Below are 14,057 nucleotides of genomic sequence, written 5' to 3'. Positions count from 1 at the left end.
ATAATACTAATAATAAATGCAATAATATCTATAATAAGAACAAACTCTGGCTAATCATTCCGTACTGCGTTCTAGTAAAAACTAAGATTATTGAAGACATTTTAAAAGTTATTGATATATTCCTTAGAGATAGTAATAAATATAATATATTTTCTACTAATAATTTTGGTGTAGGTTATTCTAGTACTAATAATGTTGCTAATATTATCTCTTCTTTTAATAGATTTAAGTTAAATAAGTATTATAAATTTAAATTTAATACTTATTCTAATAATAATAATAATGTGGACCAGGATATAATTAATTGTACATGTAGAGATAAGACTAAATGTAAATTTGATAATAAATGCAATTTGAAGGATGTCGTGTATAAATGCTTAGTGACTTTAATGAATGGAAATAAACATAATGGTTATAATTTAAATAAGATTTATATAGGATCGACTTCTAATAAAATTAAATTAAAAGTGGTTCAACAGATGCACTCATTTAAGAATAGAAATTTGATTAATTCTACAGGCCTTAGTAAATATATTTGGGAACTTAAATCTAAAAATATTAACTACATTTTAAAATGGGAGATAGTTTGTAAGGCGAAATCCTATGGTATAGGCAATAATTTTTATAATTTATGTAATAATGAATTTAAAGAGATATTATTTCATAATTATAATGCCTTACTTAATTCTTTTGATGAACGAAAAATAAACTGTAGACATAAATTAATTTATTTATATAAAAAATTTAGTTAATTGTGATTTTTTTATATATACATTTATATATATGTATTTATGTATGTGTGAGTGTTTAAGTGTATATGTATGTATATGTATGGGTACATGTATATATGTGAGTGTGTGTGTTTTAATCTGTATGTGTTAGTATGTATGTATATATATTTGTGTATGTATATGTATGTGTGTGTATGTTATGTGTATATATGTGTATATATATATATATATATATATATATATATATATATATATATATATATATATATGTATATATATGTATATATATATATATATATATATATATATATATATATATATATATATATATATATATATATATATATATATATATATATATATATGTATATATATATGTGTGTGTGTGTATGGGCGTGTGTGAGTGTGTGTTTGTTTATACTATTCCTTCTTTTCTAAATGTAGTAGTTATAATTTATATTTATTAATTGTGTATTTATTGGTACGTTAATATTTTAGTGAGTTTAAGGATTTAATATTATAATGACACTACGATTTTTATAAGATTAATAACACAAATATTTAAATTAATTAAATTAATAATAGTAGTTTAGCTTATTTCATATATATTATTTAAGTTATGTTTTTTAGTTTTATTATTTAGAATTTAGAATTACTTAGAATTTAAACTTCATTAAAATGTTTTACAATATAGCTAATTGTTTTATTACAATATAAGTTATATAAAGTTTAAATCTTTCATTCATGATTTTATAAATAATTCTTTCATTCATGTTTTTATATGTCTTTATTCTATTCTTCATCTTAACGTAATATCTTCACGTGACCTCTTTCTAATAAACGCTCTAGTTTAACGTCTAAATTTTCAGTTTAAACTGCAGCAGCGTAGCGATAAGTATCGTTTTTACGTTTGCTAAATTACATTATATCATTGTTTGAAAAAATATGTATTTTTATATTATTCACTTGATTTTTAATGATAATTTTAGTCGATACCTTTTTAACACCAAATTAATTAGTAGTAAGTTTATTATCTTAGCCTAAACTAAGACTTCGATTAGATTAGGATTGAATTTTTCCATTAATACTGTTTAATATTTCTTTTTATGTTATGGGATAAATAACTAGTCTTTTTATTTAATTTCTTTGATTACGCAATATAGTTAATTGTTTTATTATGACTTAAGTTATATAAAGTTTAATCTTTCATTCATAATAAAATTCTCATTCATGTTTTTATATCTACTTATTCTATCCTTTTTCTTTACACAATATTTTCACGAGACTTCTTTCAAATAAACGTTTTAGTCTAAAATCTTTTAGTTTAAACTATTGCATCGTTTAGATATATGCTACTTCTATCTTTATTTTTTTAACATAAAACTTCGTTCAAATTTTAATCGAAAGATTCGTTAAAGTTGGTTTCCGCATATAATATTCCTGTTAGCTTGTATTATAATGGACGTAGGGTTGATTATGAAACGTTTATAATTTTGATATTTTTAATAATATTTTTCTATCTTGATATAATAAGTATTTTATATACATTCATTTGTTATTTACTGTTGGCTGATATATACATTCGTTTATTATTATTATTGTTATATTTTGACCTGACGATTAGCTATATTTTTGAATAGAATTGATTTTCGATAGTTTTAATCGATTTAAATATTCTTTCTATTTGAAAATTGGTTATGAAACACGTGTAGTTTTATTATCATTATCTTATGATATTTACTTTGTATTATAATGTACTTATTTATTGTGCTTTTACTTATTAATTTTTCTATATGTGACAGTGGATTTTCATCGATGAGTTCATGAACCTTGGTTCTTTTCCCTAAAACTATATATATATATATATATATATATATATATATATATATATATATATATATATATATATTCTACCATGAAACTGAATTTAATTTTAATTTTTAATAAATTGAATTTAAGTGAGTTTTTACCTGTAAATTTGGATTTTCATCCCTAATATTATATATATATATATATACATATATATATATATATATATATATATATATATATATATATATATATATATATATATATATATATATATATATATATATATATATATGTTGTGTGTGTATGTATATACATATATATACAGATACGTACATACATATACTTATTCACACACAATATATATATATATATATATATATATAGTTGCATTTGGGGATAGTCATGTTGCCAGTTTAGACAATAAAAACGCGCACTATATATTTGGTGTTCACTTGCTTCAGCTTAATTGTATATTAATCGTATTTCGGACAGAGTTCTTTCATCACACTTCTGTGACCTCATCAGTGGTCCTTTGCTTTCTTCTTTCTTTTTGTGAGTCTTTCCTTACTAATCATCAGCCATTTTGTATTCCTATTGTATGAGTCTTTATTTGCGCATGCAAACATACCCCTGTCTGTTTCTATGTTTAGTATGTGTATGTGTGTGTGTGTGTGTGTGTGTGTGTGTGTATGTGTGTGTGTGTGTGTGTGTGTGTGTTGGAGGGGATATGCCTGTATTACCAGTATCCCCTGTTTATGCACGTTCGTTTAATTTGTTTTTATATATTTTGTTCATTTGTATCTAATTATTTTTTCATTTCTTTTACATTTTTGTATCTAATTTAATTTAGTTTGTTAATGTATATAGATATTTAATTTCATTTATCTATCTTTGTATTGTATTATATTATATTCATATTGTTATCAGTTTATGAGGATTTTGATCTGTCATAGGTTGTGGTGTGTTGGGCGTGTGTGCAAATGTTCCCTTCCAGTTTCCTATTCAGGCTAGGTTTATCTTCTATTATGTGTGTAGCTTCTTTAATTTGTCTAAGCGTTGCGTCTGTTCTATGTGTGGACAAGATTTTAACTTCTATGTTGTTGAGCGAGCCCTCTTTCCTGCTCGGCGTGCTGGTACAGAACCGATGAGTCCTCTTCCTTAAGTTCCAACAAATGCTCATTTACCCGTTCTCCTATGCTCCGTGCTGTCTCCCCTACGTACGTCATTGTCCTGTTATTGCATTGTCCCTCTGTACATCTTATGCTATACACTACATTCCTGGCTTCACAGTTTGTTTGTGGCCTAAATCTACATACAGTTCAGGTCCTATCAGTACAGGAGTTCTACTACAAGGGTAGGTTTTACCGATTAGGGATTTGATAGGGTTGCCTGGCCTTTCAACAACCTTAATTCTTAGCTTAAGTTTGTCTAGGGACCTTCTAAAGTGGTGCGCCAGTTCGCCTCTAGGGGTGGTGTCGACGAACATGACACTCTGATATTTGTGGCTATCATACCATGAGTTGGCCTTCCATATTTTCTTCTTAGTACTTTCAATTGTGTTCCATGACTTGATACTATAGAGTGGGCAAATCCCATTTCTATCGATATATATGATAGTTTCAAATTTCCTCATTGCTCCTTTGTATAGTCTGATCATTTCTTTATGGCTGTAATCCTGAGAACTGCTTGCAGTGAACGAAATGTCGTATGTGTCTCTTTAACACTGTAGGGTCGCACATGCGGGACACATTTCTCATTACTCTGATGAGGTCTGCCATTAATATTTTGAATTTTAAATGTAGGAATTAAAAAATCAAAAAGAGTTTAAATATGCAGATTTACCACCAGCAATTTTGTCAGTATATAACAACAACAAAGCATTCAACTACATTTGAAGTAAGAAATACATTTGGCAGCAAATAATTATTGTTTAATTAGAATACGTACATTAAGTTGGATAAGTAAATCTGAAATCTCGTGAAGGATATATAATAAAATTTTAATTCTCCACAAAATTTACATTTAATTTTCATAAAACCATTTCATCAAACTCACTCTATTTGGTGGTTCTTTTCTATGTATATATATTTATATGTTTGTCTGTGATGCATATTGATGCATATGTGAGAGGGTTATGTATGCAAACTAGTGCACATATATGATAGCATGTACATATATAAATATGTATATATATATATATATATATATAACATACATGCACATACATAACCACGAACATAAATATACAGTGGTATATATATATAGAGTGGGGTTTTCGACAAATGTATACATAAACACATATACACATATACATATATACACATAGTGATGAAGCATGCTGAAGAAAGCTTTACATTGAAGGCTGGTATAAGTCCTGAATTTCTGGATACGATGAGGATCTATCGATCCAGTTTTATAAATTGTACAATATAGAGAGATATACCAACTACCACCATAAGAGAGTTGAGCTGTTGATGAATTTATAATGTCCTTCTTTCTTTCTTTTCAATTAGAACTGGTCATATAGAAATCAAAATGTTTCCTCCTAAACAAGCAGTTCGTTACTCCCCAACATATGTTTTATGATAGATGTAAACAATGTTCAAGATATGATCACAAAATCTGATTGGTATTGTTGTTGTTGTATTGATATTCTATTTGTTCCTACTCAAATTCTTGCTGATGTTGTTCCTTGTTATTACTGCATTTATTTGCTGTGAAAAAAGTTGTTTTTCTTATTTCCAAAGATGGAATATCTTATTCATCACTTCGCCCAATTCTTAGGTACGGATACCCAGTAGGGCCTTGTCTTATAGCTTTTTCACCGTTTTATCACCAACGCTACGTCCCATTGTTATCACAGGAAGCTGATCGTTTGATGTTTTCAACCCGTTCACCTTTTTATCACCAACGCTACGTCCCATTGTTATCACAGGAAGCCGATCGTTTGATGTTTTCAACCTGTCCACCTTTTTATCATCAACGCTACGTCTCATTCTTATCATAGGAAGCTGATCGTTTGATTTTTTCAACCTGTTCACCTTTTTATCACCGGATTTACCAAATTTCATAAACCTCTTGTCCATTCCGTTATCACTGGCGTCAGCATTTCTCTTCGTAATTTTCGAACTGTCATCTTGAGCTCTTTCTGGAAGAAGAAAGCGTTTGCTCTTTAATCCTTCTTCAGAAACTGCAAAGAGATAAGAAAAGAAAAAACAGGCATAAATATTTGTCTTAATGTATCATAATTAACATCATCATTATTAGTACTGACATTACTATTGGCATTGTTCTCACTAGCAATATTAGTATGATTGTTATTGTACTGTTATCGCAGAGACTTGCCCTATCTCACAATGTTTCAAACAGATTTTTTTTTCTATGAATACTACTACAACTACTATATTCATAACTATATAAGGTCTATTTACATATACCGAGGTTATTAATACCAGGCATACAACATTAAAGAAGTATGGAATCATAACTTATGGGACTTTAACAATGTCATTTCAAAATTCTATGTTCAACTATGACCTTTATCCCCGCAACGCTGAGATATTACGTATTAATATATATTACAAAACCACTTTCGTCTAATAGACATCTTTTCGAAATGATAGGCTTAGTTTAATGTTATAATACATTATTAACTAATAAATTAAGCCTATTTCAGATTACAGGCTTTGATGTGATTAAATATGACACTTTATTTATATAACTGAATTACAATGTGCACGTGTGTTTGTGTTTCGGCGTGTCTATATGTATGCGCGTTTGTGTATCTGTGTGTTTGCCTCTCATATTTTGACAGGGAGCTTCAAAATAATTCGTGTGGAAATCACCCCTAACGTTGTGTTTGAGTAGATGTACCTTAGAGATAAAATGAAATTCTTTTATACTATCATCTCTCCAACCATCTATCTATCTATCTATCTATCTATCTATATATATATATATATATATATATATATATATATATATATATATATATATATATATATATCTGTCTGTCTGTTAGTTTTCTCTTTCCCCCTCTCTTTCTGCCTATCTATCTATCATTATATTTTATATATGAATATTAGTGCTCACGGACCAAAGTACCTATCAACTACCCTATCCATCGATTTAGTTAATATTTTGATTTATCACTTTATTATTATTCACTCTGAACACAAAGCAAATTCGACAGGTGAGCCAGTGGTTTCCCCACGACAGAATGTTCGACTATTTTCGGTACCCTGTCACTTTTTGCTTCGTTTCACCCAATTGTAAACAGCTATAATTGTAAGTCTAGTATTCCAATTATCAGACATTATCTATCTGTAATCAATACAATACTGATATTTTGAAGTTCGGACCAAAGATTATACTTTGTACATGGGCTACCGCAATCATCTCTCATTTTAAATTCGTGTTTCATTGAAATTTATCACGAAAGTGATCTACGTGAATTGAAGAAGAATAAATATTGAAATACAGAACCAAAATTCTCCAAAATCTTCAAGATGTAATAAGGAAATAAAAAACAAGTGTGTATTAAATCATATTGGAAACAAAGCACAAATTTAGATTGTAATCAGTTGTTTAAATACAAAACATACATTAAATTGCATAAAGAATTTCAAAATTTATCAATGGACACAATTTTAATATTTCCACAACATATACATTTAATTAATCATCATATCATTGTTGAAACACACTATATCTTATGTTGAGTGTTGATAGCAAAATGATATTTCTGTTTGTCATATATATGATAGGTATGTTACAAGATTTATACAATCAATCTACTGGTAATAATAATTATATATATATATATATATATATATATATATATATATATATATATATATATATAACTTTGGGGAATATCTCGCACGAAGTACACCACATATACATATATAAATCTATAAATAAGAGGATAACATTGATTAACCTTTTTGGATAGAAAAAGCGGAAGGTGCAAAGCTGTATATAAGTAAACGTACACATACATACATGTAAATAAATAGGTACACATACATGTATATAATTATATACATATATAAGTATTCGTTATGATAATGCATATGTGCCCATAACGACATTTTTAAAGAACAATCAGCGTGTATCAATCAATGTGTATCAAAGCTGTAGCGTCAGAAATCTACTTATAAACCACCAGAGAAAGCTTTCACAATTTCTTTCTATATTTTGTGAAATTTACCCAAGAAGCCATTAAATATGTACATCGTCATTGCAAAACGAATACTATTATCGTTGGGCAAATTAACTAGGCCATACATATATTCCACACCTTGTGTATACGTCCATGTAGGGACAAGTTACTGGAATTCCGTGAGCTGATGACACCAATTTAGGCAAAAACATGTGTCCGCGATTCTCTTCGTATTTACAAATCATATGTCTGTTATTTTCCTCAATAGCATGTTCATTGGTAATTGTGATAAAGATAAACCTTTTACAACTTCTCATTCGGGAGTTTTGGTTCTCAAAACACTTCTGTCTCTGAGCAGCAAAAAAGGATAACAAAAATGCTCTTCTTTGTTTTAAATCATCGCTGATCCAAAAATTTCGCGCGTACAGGTTTTTGATTCATTCAGCACATTAAATCCAAAACTCAGTCCACTTGACCAAGGAAGCTTTATGTAAATTGTTATCTATGATGAACTAATCGAAGGAAATTCGATATTCCCTTTGCTATCTTTGTAGCAGCTTTTCTATATTCTAATTTTTTTAATATTACATCACAAACGTCTTCCAACAACGACACAGAATTTCAGTACTTCTCATATCCCGTCTTTCACCTGAAACTGAAATGGAAAGGCTTTGTATGCTAGGCGCTCGTACTCTCTGCATTGTTTATAATTATCAAATCCACCAACACGAAAATTTTCAGCATAAAAAAATTCAGTCTTTTTGGAAAATCAAATCGAATGACAATGTCAGAAATAATGATGTTCTAGGAAGAACACATTCAATGCAAATCCAAAACGTCATGACCAAACCTTATCTTCGGTGGTTAGAGTAGAGGAAACGACAGCACAAACTAAGTTTTTTGTACTTAAATTGCAGTCACCGCTTATTGTGACTTCTAAGAAACATTTCTCATTTCAGCAAGATCAAGATCATGCTCTTCTTCCATATACAAACTAACAACTGGGTAAATATAACAGGGGCATGTGTGAACTAGCGGTAAGCATGCAGATAGCATTCGACTAAATGATTAAAACAAAAAGAATTAGAAATATGCAGGAAGCTCGACAATGACTTCTAGAACAGGGATAGTTTCCAATGCTTCGTTGTTTTGTTGCTGGTTCTACTTTCACCGTTTCATATCAAACTTCATTGGAAAGTTCTGTATGGAAACTGGAAACGCTAAGAGCTTCGTCGAATGAAAAATTCTCGTAAACCGAGTAATATTGAGAGGGAGGCCGGGTAAAAAAGAAATACGACGAAAAGCGTTATCCACCCAAACAAGAAAAAAACGACTGCCCATTTAAATAGCGTTAACTAAGCATATTATATTATTTTCTAACAGAAAAAAATATTAGAATAAATTATTCTGAAATAGATAAATAAAGAATCCATAATCTCAATCATTTACTATGTGTGTTGTCGGATGAATTCTCACTGAACAACCGGATCGTTATAAAAGTCATAAATAGCACATTAGAACAGGATCCATTACGCGATTGAATAAATATGTTACTGCGATTTCTGCTTGGAAGGCGAGATATTTCATATTAACTATAATAACAATAACAACAAAATTATGATTGCACTGTTCAAGAAAAACTAGAACTGGTAGAAAATTTTTAACCTGTAAATCTTTAACTCACTGAGTTAAAGATGATAACAAAAGTGATCGCCAAGAGAAAGGCGCTTGTGCTTAGTAGTGTTATCAGAGATGCACTAGCCAAAATGATTTCTTGGCAGATCTCCCCGTAGTTAAATTATATTGCAAACGGTACATCTTAGATAAGACTTCGGGTAAAATGATGATTAATTTATATTAGTCTAAAGCGTTTGTCCATAGAAGCCATCGCTAAATTACGGTGTTCGTAATCGCAACCAGTTTTGGTTTTGGTTTTGGTCCCAGAGCCTGGATGCCAACATTCTACAGCACTATCTGCCGTGATGAAAATAAATGGTCGGGGACGCACAGACACACACATACACACACATACACACTCACACACACACCACGAACACAAATACACAAACGATCGCACACGCTCATACACACACGCACATTCACCTGACTGGGTTCTATATAGTTTAGGCCTACCATACCAATTTCACTCGCGAGATATTAACCGGCATGGTCATTGTCCAGGTCTTAAAAACTTTTTCGCTATGGGAGAGAAGCCGAAAAGAAGTTATGAAGAAAATCATATAACAGCGTATGCGCCTCTCTATGCATATATGAGAAAAAGTGTTCTACAGTTTGAGCGACAATGTATGCATGTTTGCGTGTATATATATATAGATATATGTGTAACGGCTTACGAGAATTGTATATGCACTTTAGTAATGAACGTACATATATCATTTTAGACTTTAGGAGTGATACACACAGACTTATATATACATACATACATACATACATACATACATACATACATGTATATTTATATATATGTGCGTGTGCGTGTGTGTGTTTGTGTGTTTATACATGTATGTGCGCGTGCTTGTGTGCGTGTATGTGAATCACATGCTAGAATCGAACTTTATTTCACAAATCCAGGACTTTTAAATGGACCACTTTGCTCAAGATAATTTGTGCCTGTACGTGAACTTTCACCTCAAAATATAATACTTGTTCTCATATATGAATTTCTTTTTATAAATGCTTCAGATGTATCAAATTTAACATAAATCTAATTTCTAACTTCTTTCCATAAATTAATCTAATCTAACATCTCTTACCTACCTGTATTGAACAAAGGTGATGACGCATCGTAGACAGTATTTTCTTTGCCATCTTTTCTTAGCTTTCGCTTTTTTATCTTTTGTTTTCTAAACTGACAAATCCTAATTAAAGTATCAACAAAGATATGTTTTCTTTGAAGCAAAATGCATTATTACACTACATCTACTTTGCAACAACTCTACTCGCAAGTTGAATTGAAACGAAGTACTTTCTGTAATTGAAGTAATACTTGTGAAACACCGAACTCACAGTTATAATTTTCTCTTAATAATACACACACACACACACACACATACACACACACACACACACACACACACACACACACACACACACACACACACACACACACACACACACATATATATATATATATATATATATATAACCAGCCGAAATTGCAAAGATAATCCGGAACTCGATTGAGGAAAGAAAACTCCGAATGACCCACCCCAGTTATTTCTTGTCCCTTCTTTGTATCATCTCACTGGATCTTTTGCGTTCTTGTACCAGTTTATTTAATTATTTTTTATATACATATGGCGGCGTACGTACACTTTGGTCTCTTATATGTAAGTACATATATATATATATATATATATATATATAGGGGAGAATGTACGAAAAAAAAACAACAATAGACGAGGACAGGTGGTATAAACAACAAAAAGGATGTATTAGTTTGACGCTCGGGAATACAGAAAGTCTTTAACGTTTCGAACTACGCTCTTCAACAGAAAGAATACGGAGAAAACAAGGAGAAAAACATGGAGAAAAAAATTTGAATGGTGTTTGGTCAGCGATTAATCATGGCGTCCATGATATATATATATATATATATATATATATATATATATCCGTAAGGCTTCACTTCCACACACACCAGCTTAATTTTATTCGTCCATAGTAGAAGGACGCCTGTTGTTATTGTTCTGTTATTGCTTTTGTCCACCATTTCTCCGTTTTTTTTCCGTCCTTTTTTTTCGTATACATTCGCTGCTTTCTTCCAAGGAATCTAGTGCTCTTAGCTTAGTTTTTCTTTGGGGTTGGCCAGATTGGAGCAATCTCGGGTATAATCAGCCGAAATTGCAAAGATAATCTGGAACTCCGAATGACCCGTCATTGTTTTTCTTGTCCCTTTTTTATTGGATCATCTCTCTGGATGTTTTGTTGTCCATTTTATGTATCATTTAACTGTCTGGATACTTTGCGCTCTTGTCCCATTTTTTTAATTCCTTTTTATATACATACGGCGGCGTACGTACACTATTATCTCTTATATGTAAGTAAATATATATATATCTAAATTTTGTACGTCTCTCTTATTCTTTCATTCTTTCTTTCTTTCCTTCTATCAGCCCCTTCACACTTACTTCGTGCTTTCCACTCTTCCTTCTTTTGTTCCCCCTCTCTCATATTTCCTGCCTTTATCTTCAGTCTCACCTTCTCTCCTCTTTCACTTCACTCTGTCCCTTTTCTTTTTTTCTAGTCCCTCCCTATTCTTCTATCGCTCTGCCTCTACCTCTCTCTTCTCTCTCCACGTAACCGGTCTTCGGCCAAGACTGACCTTTCTTTCTTGGTTCGACTTCCATCATGCAACATCTATATTCCTCTCCATGCCTGTCATCTCTTACGTCCCTGCCTTAAGGCTTCGCTTCGACACACGCCAGCTCACTTTAAATCGTCTTTAGTCGAAAGACACCTGTTGTTAATGTCCTGTTATTGCTTTTGTATTTGTGCACAATTTCTCTGGTTTTTTTTGCGACCTTATTTTCGTATACATTCGCTGCTTTCTTTCAAGGAATCTAGTGCTCTTTTTTCCAAGGAATCTAGTCCCTTTTTTGTACCATCAAACTGTCTGGATGTTTTGCGTTCTTGTCCCATTTTTTGTATCCCTTTATATATATTGAGTTAGCCCATAAATAATGCATGAATTTAAAGTCAGAGGGGGTCCGGATACATTACCTACACCAACTCGCTATAAAAGCAGGTAGACATTTCACCTTATTGCAAGTTTGAAGAGTGCAGTTCGATTTCAACAGTTATATTTGCGAAAGCTATAATGGAAGTGACAGAGGAGAATATTCGGCATATTTTGCTTTATGAGTTCAACAAAGGAACAGCGCAACGAAAGTGCAAGCAATATTAATCCAGTATATGAGGATAGGACAATAAACATAAGTCAGTGGGAAAGGTGGTTCCAGAAATACCAAACCAGAATCTACAGCCTATAAGACGAGTCTCGTCCTGGAAGATCTGTAGAGCTCGACAAGTACGTCCCGCAAAACCTGGTGGAACAAAATGCCATCGTAACTGTTGATGAAATAGTAAAGAAGCTTGGATTTTGTCATTCAACCCTTCATCGACACTTGTGTGCCATCAGAAGAGGCAGCGGCGAGGAGGCAGAAAATTTAGCACGTCGGGCGAAATGCTTAGTGGTATTTCGTTTGTCTTTACGTTCTCAGTTCTAATTCCGCCGAGGTCGACATTGTCTTTCATCCTTTCGGGATCGATAAACCAGTTGCGTACTGCGGTCGAACTAGTTGACTGGCCTGCTCCCCCCAAATTTCGGGCCTTGTGCCTAAAGCAGAAAAGGAAAAATCAACAACTTGAGTCAATGGGTTCCTCACAAAATTTCCGTGTCTAATCGCGCCCAAAGTGTGAATGCGTGCTTCTTTTTGCTGTCACGTCTCACGAATGAACCTATTTTGGATCAAATAGTGACTGTGACGAGAAATGAGTTCTCTATAAAAATGTCAAGTGCCGAAAACAGTGGGCAGGGAAAGGAGAAACACCGGCCTCCCAGGATAAAGAATATCTTCACCCACATAAGGTGTTGTTAGCTGTTTGGTGGAATATGAAAGGTTTAGTTCACTTTCAACTTTTAAACCCAAACCAAACAATAACTAAGGAGTTCTACTGCGAGCATCTTGAGAGGCTTAAGTCAGCGCTAGAAGAAAAACTACCAAATTTTTCTTCTATCAGGATAATGCTCGGCTATATACAGCGAAGATGACATTCCGAAGGCTGGAGCAGTTTGATTCCCGACCACCCTTTTTGGCCGGACATCGCCACATCTGATTATCATTTTATTCCGCTGTCATCAAAATCATCGATCCCACGACTGCAAGTTCGCTGCCCTAACCATTGGACCACTGCACTACCACGCACACTCACACACATATATGCATATGAATATGTATATATGTATACACACACACACACACGCTTATATTTGGTTGGCAAATAATTTCCCGCCGTTGTTTTAAATTCTGGAATTTATTTCATTTTTAAATTTTGGAATCTATTTTTTTTAAGAATTCTATTTTTGAATCATTTTGGAATCTATTTTGTGTGGGTTTTTTCTAGTTAATTTTAGTTAATTTTTGTTTATTTTCAGATCATTAGTACGGAATGTCAAGAAAAACGAGCATTTTCGACACTTCCTTTTTTTTGCTTTTAATCAAGATTCTAAGACCGCAAAAGCTGCTCGTGACATTTGTGCTATGTATGGAGAGGGTGCCATAGCTGAAAGAACCGCTCGTGATTGGTATGCCAAGTTCAAAAATGGA

General features: G+C 31.9%; 1 long non-coding RNA gene across 1 annotated transcript in view; it reads right to left on the bottom strand.

The window, feature by feature from the left end:
• Nucleotides 1-4,523: 4,523 nt before the first annotated feature.
• LOC128249281 (uncharacterized) overlaps nt 4,524-14,057 on the bottom strand; it is a 12,788-nt gene continuing 3,254 nt past the window's right edge. Inside the window, exon 2 of the long non-coding RNA XR_016243980.1 lies at nt 4,524-5,733. This is a non-coding gene — a long non-coding RNA (uncharacterized LOC128249281). The remainder of the gene's footprint in view (nt 5,734-14,057) is intronic.

This window comes from Octopus bimaculoides, chromosome 13, assembly GCF_046866305.1.
Source record: "Octopus bimaculoides isolate indiv1 chromosome 13, ASM4686630v1, whole genome shotgun sequence".
NCBI classification, from domain to species: Eukaryota; Metazoa; Mollusca; class Cephalopoda; order Octopoda; family Octopodidae; genus Octopus; species Octopus bimaculoides.
Note: the sequence above shows the minus strand (reverse complement) of the source record. Positions and strands in the feature narration are given on the sequence as shown.